At 35.9% G+C, this 12,088-nt stretch overlaps 1 protein-coding gene across 6 annotated transcripts in view; it reads right to left on the bottom strand.

Moving 5' to 3' along the window:
• EPHA6 (EPH receptor A6) overlaps positions 1–12,088 on the bottom strand; it is a 447,233-nt gene that overhangs the window by 137,694 nt on the left and 297,451 nt on the right. The window lies entirely within an intron of this gene.

Raw genomic sequence — 12,088 nt, 5'->3', positions numbered from 1 at the left:
CCTAGGTATAGTAAGTATGTGATTGATCAGTTCAAATAGAATCTAGTAAAGACAAATAAAAGCTAACTGGGGGGTTTGTACCAACTGTCTATTATCTCCAGTAAAAACAGAGCCCCCCCAGCTCTAATTTATGGATATTGCCTATTATTTATACTGCCTATATTCCTGTCTCAACTAATTCTCAGAAAGTATTTTCTTCCTTTGCAATAAAATATTTTCATAATATGAATTCTGAATTCCTCTTGCCTCATCACACTTGTTTCTCATCTTACCTAGATTGTAGTAGATGAGGAGTAATTACACTCAAATCATCAAAATTAACTACACCTATAGTTAATTTTATTAATCCAAAGTCCATCTTTGAGAGCTTCTTTATATTCATTAATTTTGTGCTTGATTTTCTCTTTGAGGAATATTTTGACTTGTAGTCAAATTAACAGGAATGCTGGCGGTAATGTTTGAAAGATATTAAAGAAAAGACTCATATGTTCAAAAACGTGCTTCTAACATTAATTACTATCTGTTTACAATCTGATCAGCAGGATTAGATAAATTCTGATTGTAATATAAGTCATAAGAAAAATTACAATAATAGAACTAATAGTAAAAGGTACCATTCATATTCTTAAAATAAACCTGCTTCCTAAAAACCTTGTACCTTTGGTTGCCAGCTGAACAAAAAATTTAAAGTAAATTTAGAAAAGTGAGTAGAAAGATCTGAAGAGTAACCTGAACTAAGCTGAAAACTCTGACAAGAAAAAATAGAGCCATAGAGAAAATTGCCAATGGCTCTAGCATTTGCTTCAGAGAAGAAATCTGCAGCACTTAAAGCTATCAGCCACTTCAGGCTGTGATCTTCTCCCCTTCCTTCTTGACCTCTCTTGTGATTAATCTGAGATGTAACAGTTTGGGAAGCCGAAATACTAAAGTGTGCTTTACCTGTTTGGCCATTCAATATTTTATGTTTTGATTGCCTGTCAGTCAGCTCATCACTTTCTCCCTATATGAAGTAACGCTGTTGACAAGGAAAGGACCAGAACCAATAATAAGATAACCAATCATAGAAAGGTCAAAACCCAGACAAACTTCATTTTAATTGGATTATACACTCAGAAAGGCAGAAATGAGTTGATGTGAGGTGAACCATGAAAAGCAGAAAATTAAGTGAGGAGAGATGAGGGCAGGGAGATTCTAAAACAGTGTTAAAATTCTCACCAGCACAAGGAGGTGTGGTTAACGTGGTGGGCTAAATGGGACTGCCAGGTGTGAAGGCATCAGATAGGACACTGCTTATTGTACTGGCAAAGAGATCAAATTGAAAGGAATAAACACAAGTCTATGCCTTAAGCTAGTGATGAAACAGGGTGCCATTCAGCATATAATAAAGGGAGCTGGCAAACATGGTTTGAATTTTCAGATAAGCGCAAATATTAAATTCCATTTTTCTGTCAGTTATGAGCTGCTCTGATAACGCTTGTTTGCTAATTAAAAAATATTTACCAGTGTAAACTTCTGCACTAGGATCTCCAGGAGTCTTTCCAACTTGAGCATATATGCCAGCCTCTGCAGCTGCCTCAAAGATTATTCTTATTTTTGTTCTCATTTTAATTTTCTTTTCCCCTGCACTGTCTTTTCCACTTGGAAAGTAGCAGGAAGCTACTGCAAGCATAAACTAGATTACTAATGGTAAAAATCAGATCAAGTATTATTCAAAAGTTTTGCTGTCACCTTTGAACAGTAAAGCACAGCTTCTTCTGAGATACCTAACATGAAGGTTTACTTCATAATGATATAATAAACCTGCTGGCAAACAGAGTGCAACAGGAAACAGGAGCAGTCCTGGAAATTTGAGGATTAGAAGCCTTCTGTGACTCTCTTTGCCGTGAAACAAGCCCAGGGAAGTCTGTCTACACAGCCAGTGGGCTGATTCCCAAGTCACTCATTTGGTGTACAATATTCATAGTTCAAATTTCTGAATAAGGTCCTGATGCCACTGCAGACTGGAGATCAACACAGGCAGTACAAGTTCTTTGTCCCCAAGCTCACCTTTAACACTCCCCCTGAGTCCAGCAATCTGCAGATTAGTGGGTTTCTAAATTAACTGAATTTGCTTCATTATGTTTTACAGCTCATGGACTTTTCGTCCATGAATTTGCTTAATTATTCTTTGAACCAATTTTGCTTGTGGCTTCCAAAACATCCCTAGGCAACAAGTTTAATTACAAACTGTGTTTAAAAAATACTGTGGGGATTTTTAAAAAAAAATCTGCTTCCTGATGATTTTATTGGATATACTCCAGTTTCTTGTCTATAAGAAATAGTGAATAATCATGAATATCAGTGATATGCTCAGTCAATTCCAAAATATCTGTGTATACCATAGGAACAGTACTGCTAGCTACAGATGGGAAGTAGGTCACTGGATAATGAAGTTTTTAAATTGAAAATGCCAGACCCTGGAGGAAAGATAACAAAAAGGGACAACTCACTTGATGTAAAAAACCTGCAGTGTAAAACTCGCAGTCCAAACACCTGAAGGTCTCTAAAGTTGTTGAGACATATGGCAGGCAATCTTCTCACCTAACGTGATCAGCATGGGTAACATCACAGCTGTACACAGCAAACTGCTCTATTCCTTCCTGGCAGGGCTCAAAATTGTGGTGACCCTACTTCATATTGAAGTATGAAGATATTTTTGATGTAAAGAAGCATCTTACAATTGAAGTGGAATTTCAATGCAAGAGCAATTGTCCAATTCTTCACAAGACTTCTACAGTGATGGTGACTTGCTACAGTACAGAGTGGCCAGTGCTCTATTTTGACAAAAATAAACCACCTCCCTACCCCCCAAAAAAACCCCAAACAAAACCCCTCCCTCCCCTGCCCGCCCCCCCCAAAAAAAAGCACAACATATTTTCAAAGCCACAAAAATCAAGTGATTCTACCAATCCAAAAATGCCAGGATTTTGATTAGGGTTCCTTTTCAGTGCTGGAGGTTTTGTCAGGTTTGTAACACCTTGCTGGAAAATTTTAACTGCTATGTGTGATATATGCAGCTTCGAAAACACCCTTGTGAAAACTAAATACTGTATGAAAAACCTCTTGTGGAAACACCCTTTCCAAGGCTTTTCTAAAATATGTTTCAGCCTTTTAGGATGCTAGGACAGGTAGAGTGACCAGGCTTATTTTAAGATTAGTTTAAGACTAATTTGAATCTTCTGCATAAATACTTTTAATATTAAAAGAGTAATGTTTTCACTTGCTACAGAATATTTTCTACCTGCCAAACACCCAAAAGATCCTTATTGCTGTACAGCAGCTTGAAAACAAGGCATATTTAAAGCAAAACTACCCATAGTTGTTTACTTGGCTTATAGTTACACATAAAAGAGCTATTACAGTGGTATTAATAAAACTATCCCTTTTATTTACCTAAGCAAAATATCTACTCTTGTAGATTGAATTGATTCAGATTGCTATTCTGGTTCTGGAATAAAGAAATGACTGCAGTCATTAGGATTCATTTCAGACTACATGAATGTTACATGATAACAAGTCTTTCATATGCTAACTGTGTATATGGTTCTTTGGGACAAACACTTTCCTTTTCAAAGAAAATCAGGATTTAAAAGTATAGAATAATGTTGACAATATTAATATAGATTTCAACTACCCAAAAAAGTCCATTTTGAAGGAAGTATTTTGGCTCTAAAAAAGAAAGTCTGACACTAAGTAATGTTTGAGTTTAATCACTCCAATGCAAATAATAAATCAGAGGCAAGAGGGAAGCTGCTGATCTCTGTAGAAAGATTGCACAGTGTTTTTCATTATGCAAGGTTCTTCAGATATAAATATAGAAGAACTATTGAAAAGCCAGTGAAATGTCACATTTTTTGTGTATTTGTGAGTGTGTGTGTGCATCTTTTTGTGTCTCAGTGCAGGCAGACAGCAAACATCTATCTTGCAAAGGGCTGAATTCACCTGTGGTGTCATGACTTATATTGCAGAACCCGGCATTACATTAACAATAAATACAGTATCTTATTTAAATTCATGTTTTCTTCAAACACCTCAGTGAGCTAATGGAATGTAAAGCAAAATCAGAAAATTTTTTTTTTCAATTAGTTTAGCATGAATTTCAAGGGCGAAGTAAACAATCTAATGAGTAAATTAAAATGCTGATTTTACACTGACAAAGCAAGTTTTCTTCAAGGTTTTTTGGGAAGAGCCCATTTCTAGTGGAGCTAACTTTAGCAGAAATATTATTTTCGGAGGTGGTAACAACAACAACAGCAACAACAACAACAAAAAGTCTGAAAAAATGTTACAGATTACTGTCAATATCTTTTTAAAAAGAGCTCCCTCAGTCTCTAAAGAATTATGTGAGTATAATATGAGTACTTGCAGTATATGCAAGAAAACCAGATAGTTTGTGCAAGGTCACGGCAAATACAAGATGCATCAACTTAGGGAAGTTCCTACAGCAACATAAATGTGTTTATGAGCAGCAGGTGAATTCCTACAAAAGACTCTAAAGCCATTAACAGCTCTGTAAGGAGTACATAATAATGGGTTGTTAACTCAGCCATCCCAAGCACATCAAGAAAGGGCACTTTGAAACTATTAATACTAATACATTACAACACTGTAAAAGACAAAGGGAGAATTTTAACACTATATCTCTTTGAATCATTAAAATAAACATTTATGATTTTATTAGGGTACAAAACTAACAAAACTGCATGGGAAGTACTGAATAAGATACCCTTTCTATGAATTCAAATTGGTTAACAGAGTTGCTACCTGGAATGAAAAATTCCTCTAATGTGCATTTTTCATTCCAACAACCATGTCCCCACACCAAACTCAGAGCTTTTATTTAATACATGGTAAAATGATATACTAATATTAAACATGAAAGTAAGTATGTTTTCATGTATTAGAATTGAATGCCTCTCCTTAAACAAGCTTCCTCTTTCCCTCTGGATTTTATTCCCTTCTCCCAGAATGACTGCTTTGGGGACATTGCTACTTTATAAGAAAGAGGTTGCTGATATTATGCAGTCAGCAGCTTCATCTTCATTTAATGTGAAAAAAAATGTTCAAAGTGGAAAACTAATAATCTGTCCTTTTCGATGGTTAGGGTACAGTTGCAATGCAGTCTTTGAAAAAGAGAGAAAAAAGGAACTTTCTCTGGTTTTACCCTCCAAAATGATACATGTCTTTGTATCTACCCAATTACCTCCTGAATGCATCAAGGATTGCAGGAAGAAACTTTAAATTAAAGGATATCTCATATTGGAACATTCCTTCATTTAGGCAAAGATATAAACCCACGTCTCTCAAGGTACATCTTGATTTAATCTGTGAATAAACCTTTATGGTTGCAAAACAACAATTTATGAACAGTAAGTAATTTGTGTATTATGAAAATGCTGTGCAAGCTTCAGTTTTTAAAATAGTTTAGGTACATAGGTGAAGATATTTAGACAACTTTAAATCTAGTTCTTCTTTTAAGAGGGTCTAAAGGAAACATTCTGTCAGGTTTTAGAGAGACTGAGACCTAGATATTGTATTTAATTTATAAATAAGGAAACCACTCAGATGGTCATCTTTTGACAGGGACACTGGTTATATTCAGGTAATTGATCACAAACTGGCCATTCTTTTTTGTAAGAATTTGTCAAACTGTCAAACCCAAACTTGGACTCCTGAGTTTGTGTTAAGGTACCTGAGGGAACTCCAACTCTATTCTCATACTCAACTAAAACTTACTGGAACTAGAATCAGAGGTAAGCACACTGCAACTAGTTGATAACAACAGAAACAACAATAATAAAATGCTTTGGGAGGATACTATTTTGTTAAGTCAGGATTAAACGTGTTAAACTCCATACCACTCCCTTTTATGCAATCCTCTCTGAAGAGACAATATTTCTTTTTCACAACATGTGCATCAAAACCATCTAAAGTTTGTCCTCAGGAGAGAGCTGAAACTCACTGCACTATAAAATAGTTGCTTCTGATTTTTGACCCCACCTAAACACATGCTTATGATGAACAGCTGATTCCTGTAGTTAACATTATTATTATTATTGCTGTGTCAGTAAACAATTTTTAAAACATTTTTTTCTTGAGGTTCAAATGTTGAAAGTCTAGCAAAGTGTTTAATAATTCTTTTTATTAGTAACTAACCCCTGCTATCAGTGGATGTAGCTTTCTTACCTATATTTGAGGTATGGAACAAGCTGTGTTTGTTGTCTTGTAACAGTTTGCATACCTCCTATGCTTTTCCTACACCCTTGAAAATATTTGAAAATCATTTACCCAAAACCATTAATACACTTTTACTACATTTGTGCAGCTCTTCTAGCAGTCACTGGAATAAGAACTGTACATGTAATTTTTCTTGGAGAAAATAGTATTAGGTACAGACAAGAACACAAGAGCAGCAGAGACTTAAATTTGGTTGGCTGGGTTTTTTTAATCAAATCTACTAGGCTTGCTTAAACAGCATTATATTTCTCATTGAGAATTTTTGGTTCAGCAGCAACAACAACAGTCATAGCCCTGTAGGCTGCTTTAATATTAAATACAAAATTTAAAAGCTATCTCCAGATAACTGATGACAATGATTAGGAGACAAAGCCAAACCAGGCATCTAATAGAGAAGGCCTAGCTCAGAACTTCTGTGAAAAACCCTTTGCTGCATGGAATTGATATTTAGATGCCAGATTTCTTTTTCTCCTAATAGTAATTATATCAGGGTCATTAATAATGGTTGCTGCAAGGTGCTTAGATTCTTTCCTGCAGGCAAAAATTATATCTAGTCAGAGAGTCTTGTAATCGTTCACTCTCATTTTCAATGGTTCTGAGACCTATTTTTTTCTTTTTTTAGAATCCAAGGCTTTTACAGTTTTACTCCTGGGAAACTAGGTTAATAACAGCAGAACAGAAAAACTGAGAGGCTTGTTTAACATCACTTACTATGCTAAAATAAGCTCGGAGATTTTCATTTTAATGATTATATCCCAAAGCACATTTGTAGTGATTATTTTTTCAAAACATTCACCAGACATGGTTCATTTCCCAGGAGCTCTGAACGGCCAAGAATGCCAGAGGCACTCCTTGGAGCCCTGGAGCCCCACCATGACATGCTGAGCTGTTCCTGCAGCTATGAACAAATACTAAGATCTGTTTAATACTACTATGCAAAAGCTCTTATATATCCCAAACATGCAATACTCTTGTTTTGATGAGAATGTGTGGAAAGTGCAATGAAAATGTATCATTGCATGAATCCCATGTTTCTTGATTCCAGAAACTTGTAGGGAGCAAATTGTTATGTAAGCCTGAAACAATTTGAATAATTTGAAAAATACTACAACAGGAAAGTGTTCATTAAAAAAAAATAATTATTAGCTGGAAATTACCCAGATAATCATTCAGCATTTTATCCTGAATATACTCACTGACTGGCTAGGCACATGAAGTGGTCCTATGCTAATCCCTACTGTTGGAAGCCTTTTCCTGTTCCCCAATCTTGTCACTGATGTTGACTTTCAAATTTAGTCAGGAAGCTTGAAAGGTTATCAAGCAATAAAAGAACATGCCTGGAGGAAGAACTAGTACATAGTAACAATCCAGCCACAACAGCACCAAATGAACTACATCTGCCCATGAGTTATGTCACACAGCCTGCAGGCCCCCTTCAGCCTCCTGACAATTGGAGCTGGGGCGTATATTATTCTTCATGATTTAAAAACCTAACATAAAAGCAAAATCTGAACCAAGAATGTAATAGCTGGTACTTCAAGGAAATAGGGAAGCTGTAACATAGTTGTGGCTGAAAAAAACGTGTTTCTTCTGACTCATTTAAACATTATGCAAGGTTGTAATTAAAGAGCTGGAAGATTGGAGAGGTTTGGCTATTTAAGTAGTAGGAGGTCAATGAACCTCAAAGATGTCATATAGACCTTACAGAAAGGCACAGAGGAGAAATTACTAATTTTATTTCTTGTTTCCAAAATGTCACACAGAAATTCAGAGTATTATCTGATCTACATAATGTGGCTTCTTGAAAGAAATATCCATATCTTGTCTAATAAGAACATGTGTGGCTCCTGTTCACTGAGGTTGAATTTCAGACAATGCTCATGTAGGATTAGGTTAATTAACCCGAGAAGATCATAATGAAATATCTCCTTAGCTGGAGAAGACACAGAGGAACATCTGCTGTCCTAAACCAGGATGAGTCACACACCTTACACTGCCAGGTCACATGGGAATAAAAGATAGAATAAAACAGCTTGGGCACTGATGTGACAGGGAGCCTGGTGTGTTCCCAGGACTGAACACAGCATGAGATTATCTGTTCCTCAAAAAATGAAGAAAAAAAAGTGACAATATCAGTTCATAGCTCTGTACATCTTTTGGCCTTCAAAACGCAGTGTGCGTAATCTATTATATATCTACACTCCTAAGGTTTTGAAATAATATTGTGTACATATTTCTAGAACAGGTAGATCTGCTTTAAACTACAGGATACTACAGGTAAACAGCTCTAAAAGACAAAATTACTTTCTTGTTTATAATGTTCCATATTAATTTTTGTAAAAATATTTCTGCAAGTCCAAACATTACGCACTGATAATCTTAAATCTTTGCATTATTCCCATCATGCAATGTACCTTAAGTTCAATTACTTTTAGAATCAGGAGGGCTCATATTAATTCAAATTAATGATTATTCAAAGAAATAGGGGTTTTTGTTTTAATATTAGATTTTAAGAAGGAGCATCATTTCTCATGTAAGTTAAGTAAATACAGCTGTAGACTGATAGAAAAATTAACAAGGTCATACTGCTTTCTAATTCTTTAAATCTGTTACTTTGCTCTATCTCTCTGCCTCATCAGCTCTTCATCTCTTTTTCAAATCTCATTGGAAAACTAATTTCCCCCTTGCCTCCACTGGATGGTTATTTTCTCATTTTTATTTATTAATTCAACTCTAAATCATACTGGAATGGAGGAAAAGTGATATCTGACATCCCACATATCCTGTCCACTCATTGTCCTATGGAGGTGGGTTAAATCTTTCATGTGAAAATAGCCTATGATCTGCAAATTGAGTCTCCCAACAAAATGAAGTATTTTGCCAAAGGGATTTGGCTTTAGTGTAAATTTAATCAAAAGACAAGGAAGCAAAGAAATATCAGCCAGCCCCACCCCCCCAACATCTTGATTCAAAAGATATTCTCTACTTTCTCTATTTAGACGTATTGCAACGCCTTGGATATTGCTGGGTTACATTCCATTAAAATCTCTTCTCTATAGACAGGCTCCCTTAGCTAATTATATATTATCTTGTGTGTAATAGAAAGTATAATCCAGCTGGTGTATTTGGGCCACATGAGAGAACAAACTATACAGTTGCTGATACCTATACAGCTTGGTATGCTTGATACAGCTCTCAGGGAGCATTAATTTTTGATGATTAACTTCATGGGGCTGGGGGGAAAAGGGGAGGAATAAGCATTTTCCAGTTCAGCTGCACAACCTGAAGTGCAGTTGATGTGGTTTATATCCACTGTGTTCTGTGTTTCCTTTCCCAGGAGGGAATTCCTACAGAAGGACTTGGTGTCATTACAAGCCTCTAACAAGGCCATATCTTATCCCACTCCTTCATCTGTCTCAAACACGCAACCTTTTTGATGAGAGGTAAAGAGATTATGATGACCTGGAATCTTGCAAATAGTACAAGCTTTGGTCACTGTCTGAGTGACAGTTCTGAAGTATAAAAGTTAACTGCTGTTAGCAATGAAACTGCGATTATATTGATGTATGGAGTTTGATTTTTAAAGGGAAAGACAATACTACCCATGAGAGATTTTTTCTTTTAGAAATTGTGGGCAGTTTGTGGATGATATCAAGGGATTATAAAATATAATGTATAGACAACAGAGTGCAGAATGGGGCAGACATCCTGTATCAACAGAGATAATTTGCAATGTTTACTATCTGAACAGTCCAAAGAAGGTCTATGAAAAAATGCTTTTATAAGTACATCTCAAATCTCGAAGGGCAAACATTTAACTGAGTCTCTGTGTGTTACTGTAAAGGCTCACTTATCATTTAAGGTGACAAATGTTGCCAACTGTATAGGTTTCAGAATTATTCATAATCTACCTGAAATAAAGTATTTCGGCTACCAGGCCTCAACACAAAGTATTATTTCAGGATCATCATATTCTTTCTCTGGTTATATCACACAACAATTCAAGCAATGGAAAACCTTTTCCCTTTACTGTGACAGAACTCATAGCACCTTGGACTGAATGTCTAGGAATTTTTGTTCTCCTCACAGGTCAAATCAGCTCTCTAACTATGTCCTAGGCTAGTTTATGTTCACTGCATCTGTGACCCAAAAGCTGCAGAATGAACTGACCTCTTGTCACACAACAACATAAAAATGTACCAGTTTATTCATAAACAAGAAACTAAAAACCGGTACAGTCCATACAGAACTAGCTCACAATGGAATTTTGTTATTGTCACAGGATTTTCATTTTACAGACAAACAGAAAGCCAAACAATATTTGGTTATGATCCTGAGTGTTCTACAGCAATTCACTGAATATTGTTCTGGATATGCATGGAAAGATGCATCTCTGTGTTCTGCATTCACCATCTCTAATTTGCCTTATGACATTGTTGGAAACTGCCCCATTTTGGGGACTGCTTACAGTTTATTTGACACCTATTTGATTTCTGAAGTTTACATATCTTTCAGAAAACTCCAGGAGCCCATGGCAAGATATGACTTCCATTTATGACCCACAAAATTCCTACTGGTTATAATTAAAAGCAGACGTGGTCCCTTAATGTACTGCCCAGTGATATACTGACAATTTTTCAAATGTCAACAAGGTATTTTAAAAGAAATAGCAGTAAATACTTGTGAAACTTTAGAATCCTGCATAATTCTTCAAAGTTTCACAAAGTTAATAAACCGATATAATCAGATGAATTTGGGGGATTGAGTGTTTGTATTTGCTGGAGATGTTCAATTTCTTACATTGTATATCAGAACAAACCCTCTTTTCTTTATTAAACACAAATGACAGGTAAAAAGGGATAAAAACAGGACTGCAAAAGTTGTTCCATTTTTCTACCTAGTGTGTTTATTAGTACCTAAGGCTACTGGTTTCTGCATTTTTCTTGCCTCCCTAAGACGTTAACAAAATTTCTGACCTTTTCATATTTAACATGTTCTTCAACTTTAGCAGCATTTTTTACTCTCTACTACAGGGATGCCTTTGTGGCAAATTCATACTAAATCCAGCAGACAGTTATTACACTTTCATCATATTTCTTGTGGGTATGCAACAACATCCCTATTTTGTCACTTCTGCTGAAAACATGAATGCCAATATTCCCCTCTTTGAGGGTTACTGGGAAGCCTGAGAGACTACAGCTTCACTTGCTATGTGTACCCCTGACAAGACACAAACTATGCTATTTAACACACAGAGCTCCAAGGTGAAGAAGAACTGGAAGATGCCAGTAGTGCTTGTATCTCCCCACACCTAAGAGGGAAGAGAAGTAGTTAGAACATACTCCTTCTATGTTTTAAAAAGGTGGAAACAGAAAATACTTTGTAAAAACAGATAGGAGTTGTTTAAACTGTATATAACAAAGGACCACAAAGCCTGTGTATGTAGTCTTGCTGCACAAAGGTCAAGGCTAAGTAATATCTAGATCTCTAAGGAAAGCTGTTTGCCATGTCACTCAGCCGCAGTAGGTATTGGCAGATAATCTATTGATAAAGGATTTTAATAAATATATAGAGAAGCTTTATAATTTAACATCCAAATGAATGGTTATGGGTCTTTGGAACTGTTCCTCCTTAACTGAATAAAATCTCACAATTTCTCATGTTCAATATCAACAAATAAAATAAAGGAAGTTCAAGTCATACTGTGGCTTACGATGGTAATGGATTAAAACCTGAAGGGCTTCCTCTAGTGTAGGAAAGCAGGGTTTCCTTGCTTTGGCTACCAAATATTCTAAGCAATCTGTCTTCTCCC

The sequence above is a fragment of the Corapipo altera genome, unplaced genomic scaffold (assembly GCF_003945725.1).
Source record: "Corapipo altera isolate COAL_440 unplaced genomic scaffold, ASM394572v1 RXGC01000115.1, whole genome shotgun sequence".
Classification (NCBI taxonomy): domain Eukaryota; kingdom Metazoa; phylum Chordata; class Aves; order Passeriformes; family Pipridae; genus Corapipo; species Corapipo altera.
This window is presented reverse-complemented; position numbering and strand designations above follow the sequence as displayed.